The sequence below is a fragment of the Vulpes lagopus genome, chromosome X, assembly GCF_018345385.1.
Source record: "Vulpes lagopus strain Blue_001 chromosome X, ASM1834538v1, whole genome shotgun sequence".
Taxonomy (NCBI): domain Eukaryota; kingdom Metazoa; phylum Chordata; class Mammalia; order Carnivora; family Canidae; genus Vulpes; species Vulpes lagopus.
In genome coordinates, this window is record NC_054848.1 from 73,791,311 (window position 1) to 73,800,735 (window position 9,425).

Consider the following 9,425-nt stretch of genomic DNA (forward strand, 5'->3'; position numbering starts at 1 on the left):
CAATATGTGGTCTATTGTGGAGAAAGTTTCATGTGTACCTGAGAAGAATGTGTATTCAGGTCGTTTGGACGTAAAGTTCTGTAGATATCTGTGAAATCCTTCTGGTCCAGTGTATCATTTAAAGCTCTCGTTTCTTTGGAGGTGTTGTGTTTATACCTATCGAGTGTAGAAAGCGCTAGATTGAAGTCACCAAGTATAAGTGTATTATTATCTAAGAATGTCTTGACTTTGGTTATTAATTGTTTGATATATTTGGCAGCTTCCACATTCGGGGAGTATATACTGAAGATTGTTAAGTCCTCTTGCTGGATAGATCCTTTAAGTATGATATAGTGTCCCTCTTCATCTCTCACTACAGTCTTTGGCATAAATTTTAGTTTATCCTATATAAGGATGGCTACCCCTGCTTTCTTTTGAACACCATTTGAATGGTAAATGGTCCTCCAACCTTTTATTTTCAGGCTGTAGGTGTCCTTAGGTCTAAAATTAGTCTCTTGTAGACAGCAAATAGATTGGTCCTGGTTTTTTATCCATTCTGACACCCTGAGCCTTTTGATGGGGCCATTAAGCCCATTCCCGTTCAGAGTTACTATTGAAAGATATGAGTTTACTGTCATCGTGGTACCTATTCAGTCCCTGTTTTTGTGGTTTGTTCCATTGGACTTGTTCTTAAAGGGGAATTTTAAGAGCCCCCCTTAAAATTTCTTGCAGAGCTGGCTTGGAGGTCACATATTCTTTCAGTTCCTGCCTGTCTTGGAAGCTCTTTATCTCTCCTTCCATTCTGAATGAGAGCCTTGATGGATAAAGTATTCTTGGCTGCATGTTTTTCTCATTTTGGACCCTGAATATATGCTGCCAGCCATTTCTGGCCTGCCAGGTCTCTGTGGAGAGTTCTGCTGTTACCCTAATACTCCTCCCCATAAAAGTCAGGGATTTCTTGTCTCTTGCTGCTTTAAGGATCTTCTCTTTATCTTTGGAATTTGCAAGCTTTACTATTACATGTCGAGGTGTTGAACGGTTTCTTTTTATTTTAGTGGGGGATCTCTCTATCGCCTGGATCTGAATGCCTGTTTCCCTTCCCAGATTAGGAAAGTTTTCAGCTCTGATTTGTTCAAATACATATTCTGGACCTCTGTCCCTTTCAGCGCCCTCGGGAACCCCAATTAACAGTAGGTTTTTCTTCCTCAGGCTGTCGTTTATTTCCCTTAATCTATCCTCATGGTCTTTTAATTGTTTGTCTCTTTTTTCCTAAGTTTCCCTCTTTGCCATCAATTTTTCTTCTATGTCACTCACTCGTTTTTCCACCTTGTTAACCCTGTCGTTAGGACTTCTAGTTTGGATTGCATCTCATTCAATTCATTTTTAATTTCTGCCTGATTAGATCTAAATTCTGCAGTCCTGAAGTCTCTTGAGTCCTTTATGCTTTTTTTCTAGAGCCACCAGTAGCTGTATAATAGTGCTTCTGAATTGGCTTTCTGACATTGAATTGTAATCCAGATTTTGTAACTCTGTGAGAGAGAAGAGTGTTTCTGATTTTTTTTGTTTGTTTGTTTGTTTGTGGTGAGGTTTTCCTTTTAGTCATTTTGCTCAGTGCAGAGTGGCCAAAACCATGTTGTATTGGGAAAAGGAGAAAAAGAGAAAAGATAAAGAAGGAAAGAAAAAGGAAAAAAGAAAAAAGAAAAGAAAGGAAGAAAAAAAAGGAAGAAAAGAAAAAAAGGGGGGGGAAGCAACAAATCAAAAAGCAAGGGGGAGTATCCTCTGATTCTGTATACTGTAAGCCCTCGACTTCCCCTGGAACTTTCCAGTTCTGCTTGGTCAATAATTTGTTTTTCCCCTGTCTATCTAGCTGGTCTTCTGGGGGAGGGGCCTGCTGTCCTGATTTTCAGGTGTTAGGACTTGTGGGAGCTGCGCCGCCCCCTGCCTGGTGCATGGCTCAGTGAGTGATGTTTAAGCTGCTTATCTGGTGTGAGGCTCAGTGGGGTTGTTTATCCTTTGAGGCCCCAGTAGAAACAACCACAGTGGCGGCAGCCAGCTCTGGAGCCCTGGATTCAGCTCCTGCAGTAACTAAGGAGCTCTCTGTCTGCAGGGGCCTGGATGCTCGGGGGGCGGGGCGCTGATCTGCTCAGCCTGGAGCAGGAGTGTCCTTGCTGCCCTGTGCCCTCCTGGCTTCTGCCTGTCCCAGGGCGAGGCCGGATCTTGGGCTGTGTCCCTGGCGCCCTGTGCTCCCGAGCCTGTGCTGCTGGATTCGCACTCCCAGCCATGCAGCCGCTTCCCCGTGGAGCCTCTGCCAGGGCAGCCACTGAGCTGCTCACGGGGCGCGCAGCCCCCTCTCCGCGGAGCCTCCACCCAAGCCCCTTCCAGCTGCTCCCGGGTCCAGCCATGTGGCCGCAGCCCTTTAGGTGCTCTGTTAGTGTCCCAGGGAGCCTGAGGTCACCCCCGCCCTCCTGGGTCCTGATCTAACTCCCTGCGAGCCCCATTCTGTCCGGGAAGATTGGTGCAGCGCCTGCTTCTCCGGGACGAGGCTTTCCTGTCCTGGGGACACTCGGCCTGGCCTTAGCCCGGCTCCTCGCCCTTGGAGGCCTTTTGTTTGTTTATTTATTTTTCCCCGTCTTCCTACCTTAATAAAAGGGTGAACTCTTCTCACTGTATCATTCCAGCTGTTCTCTCTTTAAATCTCAGGCCGAATTTGTAGATTTTCAGGATGATTTAAAGGTTATCTAGGTAATTTGGTGGGGACAGGTGACTTGGGGACCCTACTCTTCCACCATCTTGCCCTGCCTCCGGACCCTCTATTTGTATATACTATTTTCCCTCTGTCTTGGAGCTCTTCAGTGCTGCTTTGTCAAGAACTTGCTCTTCCCCTGTTCTTCCAGCTGGCCTCAGGGAAGGGCCTGCTGTCTGATTCTCACGCGTCTGTGCCTGGGTGGAGTTGCCCCACCCCTTGCCAGGTGCCTGGCTCAGTGTAAGCTGTTTATTCTGTGAGGTCTTTGTTTCCTAGCGGCCCCACCTCTCCCAGGCAGAAAGTTGAGCAAAGAGGAAAAACAACAATGGTGACGGCCAGATTTCTAGCTCTGGAGTCAAGGTCCCTATGAGTAACTAACTGCAGTCTCCCAGTCCGCACTGTCCTAGATGCATCTTGGGGAGGCACAGGTGCACTCATCTGCACAGCTTGCAGGGTGCCCAATGGCAGGAGAATTCTTGCTTTCCTGTGCCCTCCCTGCTTCTGCCTATTACAGGGGTAATACATGATCACCGGCTTTGTTCGCTTGGGTACCCTGGGATCTGAGGCCTGTGCCACTGGACCTGTTCCTTCGGTGACTACCTCTCCTAAAGGGAAGGAGGTACAGTCACCTCCATCTGAAGATGGCCCGCCTATCCAACTGGATTCTCCCAAATGCCCTAGAGGGCTGGGGTGGTCCAGCCATTTACTGAGATCTGTCCACAGATTGTGGTAAGCTTTCCCCTGGGTGCACTTCCTCTAATAGTGACTGGTAAACAGGAGTCTTCACTGCGATTCTGCCCAATTTGCCTGCTACCTACTGTTTTGTCCAGGGAAAATCTGGTGCAGATTCTTAAAGTTCCTGCTTCTACAGGCCTGGGCTTTCCTGTCCCGGAGGCTCTTGCTGCTCCTCTTTAGCCGTTTTTCATGGTGCCCCTTCCCTACTTTATTCTTTTTATATTTTATTTTATTTTATTATTTTATTTTTTTATTTTTTCTGCCTTCCTACCTTGCTAGAAGCAAAAACTTTTCTCTCTGTAGCATTCCAGCTGTTGTCTCTTTAAATCTCAGGTTGAATTCGTAGGTGTCCAGGGTGTTTTGAAAGTTATCTAGGTAAATTGGTGGGACCAGGTGAGTTGAGGACACCCACTCTTCTGCCATCTTGTCCCACTCCTTCACCATATAGTTTTGGCTGGAATTGTGATGGCTCCACCTCTGTTTTTCTTTCTCAAGATTGCTTTAGCTGTTCAGGGTCTTTGTGGTTCTAAAGAAATTTTAGGATTATCTTTTCTAGTTCTGTGAAAAATTCTGTTGGTATTTTGATAGGGATTATATCGACTTTGTAGATTGTTTTTGGGTAATATGGACATTTTAACAATATTAATTCTTCCAATCCATAAGCATAGTATATTTTTCAATTTGATTGTGTCATTTTCAATTTCTTTCATCAAGGTTTATAGTTTTGACAGTACAGGTCTTTCACCTCTTTAGTTTAATTTATTCATTAGTACTTTATTATTTTTGGTACAATTATAAATAGTGTTATTTTTTTAAAGAATTTATTTATTTATTCATGAGAGACACAGAGTCAAAGGCAGAGGCACAGGTAGAGGGAGAGTCAGGCTCTCTGTGGTTATCCCATTCAGGACTCCATCCCAAGATCCCTGGATCATGAACTGAGCCAAAGACAGACACTCAACCATTGAGCCAACCAGGTGCCCCAGTGTTACTTTTTCTTAATTTCCCTTTCTGCTACTTTGTTATTAGTGTATAAAAACGCTACTGACTCTTGGGTATTAATTTTGTATTTTACAACTATGCTGAATTCATTTATTACTTCTAGTAATTTTCTGGTCAGGTCTTCAGGATTTTCTATGTGTAACTATCATGTCATCTGTAAATAGTGATAGTTTAACTTCTTCTTTACCAGTATGGATGCCTCTTATTTCTTTTTCTTGCCTAATTATTGTAGCTAGGACTTCCAATTCTATGTTGAATACAAGTCATGAGAGTGAACATCCTTGTCTTGTTCCTGATCTTCAGGGAAAAGCTCTCAGGTTTTCATCATTTCACCATGATGTTATCTGTGGGTTTTTCACAAATGGCCTTTATTATTTTGAAGTATGTTCCCTCTACCCCACTTCTTTTTATGTCATACTTAATAAATTCTCCACAGAGTGATAAAGGGAGGTCAGTGAAGGGATAGGTTAAATAGTGGATGCAGATTGAGGAGTGCACTTGTGATAAGCATCAGGTGTTGTATGAAAGTGATGAATCTGTATATTGTACGCTTGAAATTAATATTACACTGTATGCTAACTAACTAGAATCTCAATAAAAATGTAAAAATAATTAATTGATTTACAATTAAAAGAATGGAAAAAGGAATGGTGGAGAAATCATTTATAATATTACAATATATACATCAAAACATTCTGAGTTAAGCACACCAAAGCATATAAATTTGTTGAATAACTATGGTGTATACCCGAAACTAATGAAGCTGTGTATCAACTATACTTCAAGAAAAAAATATAGACAAAACTTTCTGAGGTTCTGAGAAAGAATAGAGAAGAATTGGAAAACAGGAACAGATAATAGGGTCAATCTTGACATTGGATGCATGACTTATAGGAATTTATAATGGAAAAAAAGTCATTAAAAAAGAAAGAAATGAAATGCTTCTAATCTGTCTGAAAGAATGAACCAAAGTGAGGTTAAGAAATAGGAACAAGTCTTTGTTTGCTACTCATAAAACTTTTCTTAACAAAGACTTTACCCTCTAACCAGAGATGTGTAAGTTTTTTATCATATCATATCTACACCTCTGCTCCTCACTCATATTCATAGTATCTGCTCCTTTGTTCTACCAGAAAATAATAATTTAGGGTACATTCCTTAACAGAGTCTTAGTTGCTTTCTGCTGCTATTATAAATCTTTTAAATATGACACTATCTTTGCAAAGTATTTGGCAACCATTAATTAAATTTCATAATGCTCTTGTACTTAGCTTTCTAATAAAAAGAAATATTCATAGAGGCCTGGACCCAGGCAAAATTTAAAAATGGACAAAGATTGTGCCCCTCCTCTGCTAGGCACAAATAGCCTATAAGCTACTCCAATATAAACCAGGAATTCCTACCACAGATCCTCTTCCTAGACCTAGAAGGTAATCATCCTTTGTTCTCAAATATCTTCTCCTCACATCTCAAAATCTAACCACTGAGGGGTTAGATTAGTGGTATTCATTTACAAGAATAAACAAATTTTTGTCTAACTTGTTACCAGATGCTACAGAATCTTAAGCCTAAACTGTTACAGTAAATGACAGGAGATTTCCCATGCACTGTGATAGAAAAGTGAACAAAATCTTTTTCGGGAAAGAAGTTTGTTTCATTTTATTTTTTCCCAATTCCATAGTATTGGTGATGAGTCTTGGGTATACAGTCTTCAAACATATAGCATAGTTATAATAGTCAATAATTCAAATGCAGGGCTCTGAACAATATGGATAACGCTATCCAGATTAAGCAGTTTGACTATAAATTCCTAACTAGAAAAGAGCTGGAAAACTGACCCATGTGTGCCCACCAACCACGGCTATCCTGAATTATCCATCCTTTGGACAGGAAGGGAAAAGCTAGTGTCTTATTGCCTCACTCCCCAAACCTACACCTTCTCCTATAATTTTTATCTTACTTAATAGCACTGTCATTCATACATATGCCTAAACCAGAAACCTGGGTTTTGTCTCAGGCTCTTCCTTTTTCTTATACTTCATACACAAAAAAACAAAAAACAAAAACAAAAATAAATCCTACCAAATATTACTGATTCTATCTATAAAATGGAAAATTAAAATTGTCAACTCTCCTTTGTTTCCTTTTCATTGTCTTAGTTTATACTATTATCACCTCTTTCCTGAACACTGAAATGGTCCATAGGTCTTTGCTTCTACCAATTGCTCCTCTGTTGTCAGAGTAATTTTAAAACTCAAATCTGCAAGTTACTAATAACTTTTTATAACAGTTCAGACTTTACTTCCCTTATGAACTTAATCCCAATTCTTCAGGCAATTAGCCTTCTTCTTCTATGCCCATTTCTCCATTTTAGCAATTAACATATCACACTGTTACACATCTACTTATATATCTGTTTCTTTTTGCTTTGAACATTTATTTGAGTATAGTTGACACATAATGTTATGTTAGTTTTAGGTGTAAAACATAGTGATTCAAGATCTCTATACATTATGCTATGTTATAAGTGTATCTCTGTCACCATATAACACTATTACAATATCATTAGCTGTATTACCTAGTCTGTACTTTTTATTTCTTGATTTATTCATTCCATAATTGGAAGCCTGTATCTCTCACTCCCTTTCACCCATTTTGCAACCCCCCCACACACACACACTTACCCTCCCTCTGGCAACCATCATTTTATTCTCTGTATTTATAGGTCTGATTCTGTTCTTTGTTTGTATATTCATTTATTTTGTTTTTTAGATTTCACATGAGTAAAATCATATGATACTTGCTTTCCCAGTCTGACTTATTTCACTTAGCATAATACCCTCTAGATCCATCAATGTTATTGAAAATCTCATCCTTTTTATGGCTGCATAATATTAATATATGAATTCATATTCATATTTATATCATATCTTCTTTATCCACTTATCTATCAATGGACAGTTAGGTTGCTCCTATATCTTGGTTATTGTACATAATGATGTAAGAGACAAAGGGGTTCATATATCTTTTTGAATTAACATCTTTTTCCAAAACTGAATCAGGAGAAAATAGAATAACTAAACAGACCAATTACTAGAACAAAATTGAATCTGTAATTTAAAAAAACACAAAATAAAAGTCCAAGAACAGATTTGGATTCACAAGTGAACTCTACCAAACATTTAAAGAAGAGTTGATGCCTATTCTCCTAAAACTATTCCAAAAAAAATCGAAGAGGACAGAAAGGTCCCAAATACACTCTATGAAGTCAACATTACCGTAATACCAAAAACAGACAGACTTTACAAAAAAAGAAACTACTGGCCAGTATTCCTGATAAACATACATATAAAAATCTTCAAGAAAATATTAGCAATCCATAGTCAGCAATACATTTAAAAGACTATTCACCATGTTCAAATGAGATTTATTCTGGTGATGCAAGAATGGTTCAATATTCAGAAGCCCAACAATGTGATATTCTATATCTCTTCATTATACTTGGAGTGTAGGGACCATGTCTTCTGCATCTCTTTATATCCAGAGTTTTGGCAAAACTCAGAAATTTACTACACATTTGTTGAATATTTGCCATTACAATCATTCCTTAAGGTTAAGGCTTGGAAGATCTCCTTTAATTTAAAATATTACTTAAGTAATCAGCTGTAATTTGGTCAAAGAATCCCAGTAGCCCCATCACAGAACAGGACTCCAAAAAGTTGAATCCTGGGGCATGTAGGTAATAAAAAGTGATCTGGAAATATCTAGCTCATTGAATTGATGTGTGCTAGAGAAAGTCAGTACACATAACTTTCAAGGAACCAGAATCCTTCACAAGGACAGACACAAAAGAAATAGAAAAGTATGGAAATAGTGCATAAAAAGTCAAAGAGGATTCAAGTCAAACTGTACCACCTTTCCTATCATGCTCAGGGCTTGTCTCTAATACAGCTAGGTGCTACTTTTCTTTCCCCCAAAAGGATCTAATTGCCAGATTCTTTATCCTCTTTAATGCTAAATAGCCCCACATTCTGTGCTATACTATCTCTCTGGCACTGGATAAAAGTTTTATCATTACCATAATCTATTAATTCATTTGTTCATCCATTCATTATTTCACTTCTAAGGTCACTTATTTCTAGAAAAAAAAAAGACCAGTGAAACTCCCTCTAGCCACTCAAACAACCAGAACTAGGCTTGTGAAATTAGAGGAATTAAAACTTTCTTATTGGGACACCTGGTTAGCTGAGTGGTTGAGTATCTTCCTTCAGCTCAGGGTGTGATCCTGATCCAGGAACTGAATCCTGCATCGGGCTCTGTGCGAGGAGCCTGCTTTGTCTTTGTCTCTGCCTGTTTGTGTCTTTCATAAATAGATAAAATCTTTTTAAAAATAAAACTTTCTTATTTATACCATACCTTAGAGCTATTCCCTAATCTGTTCTCAAATTGCTCCAAGCTATGGTTTGATAAAACACCAAAAGCACAATGCTGAATGGGTTGTATATACCCAATGGGTTGTATATACCCCTGGGCATATAAAATTCACAAATTTATGGGGGCACTAAGGAGGCACTTGATGGGATGAGGTCTGGGTGTTATATTATATGTTGGAAAATTGAATTTAAATAAAAATTTAAAAAATAAAGGGATCCCTGGGTGGCGCAGCGGTTTGGCGCCTGCCTTTGGCCCGGGGCGTGATCCTGGAGACCCGGGATCGAATCCCATGTCGGGCTCCCGGTGCATGGAGCCTGCTTCTCCCTCTGCCTATGTCTCTGCTTCTCTCTCTCTCACTGTGTGCCTATCATAAATAAATAAAATTAAAAAAAATAAAAATAAAAATAAAATAAAAAATAAAGATATATGATTTAATTAAGATACATTTATCTTTCATTTTTTACATCTTGAGGATATACATGAATTCCCAGGGACAGCATCAAATGTTGGTAGCTGGAATCCACACCAAAAA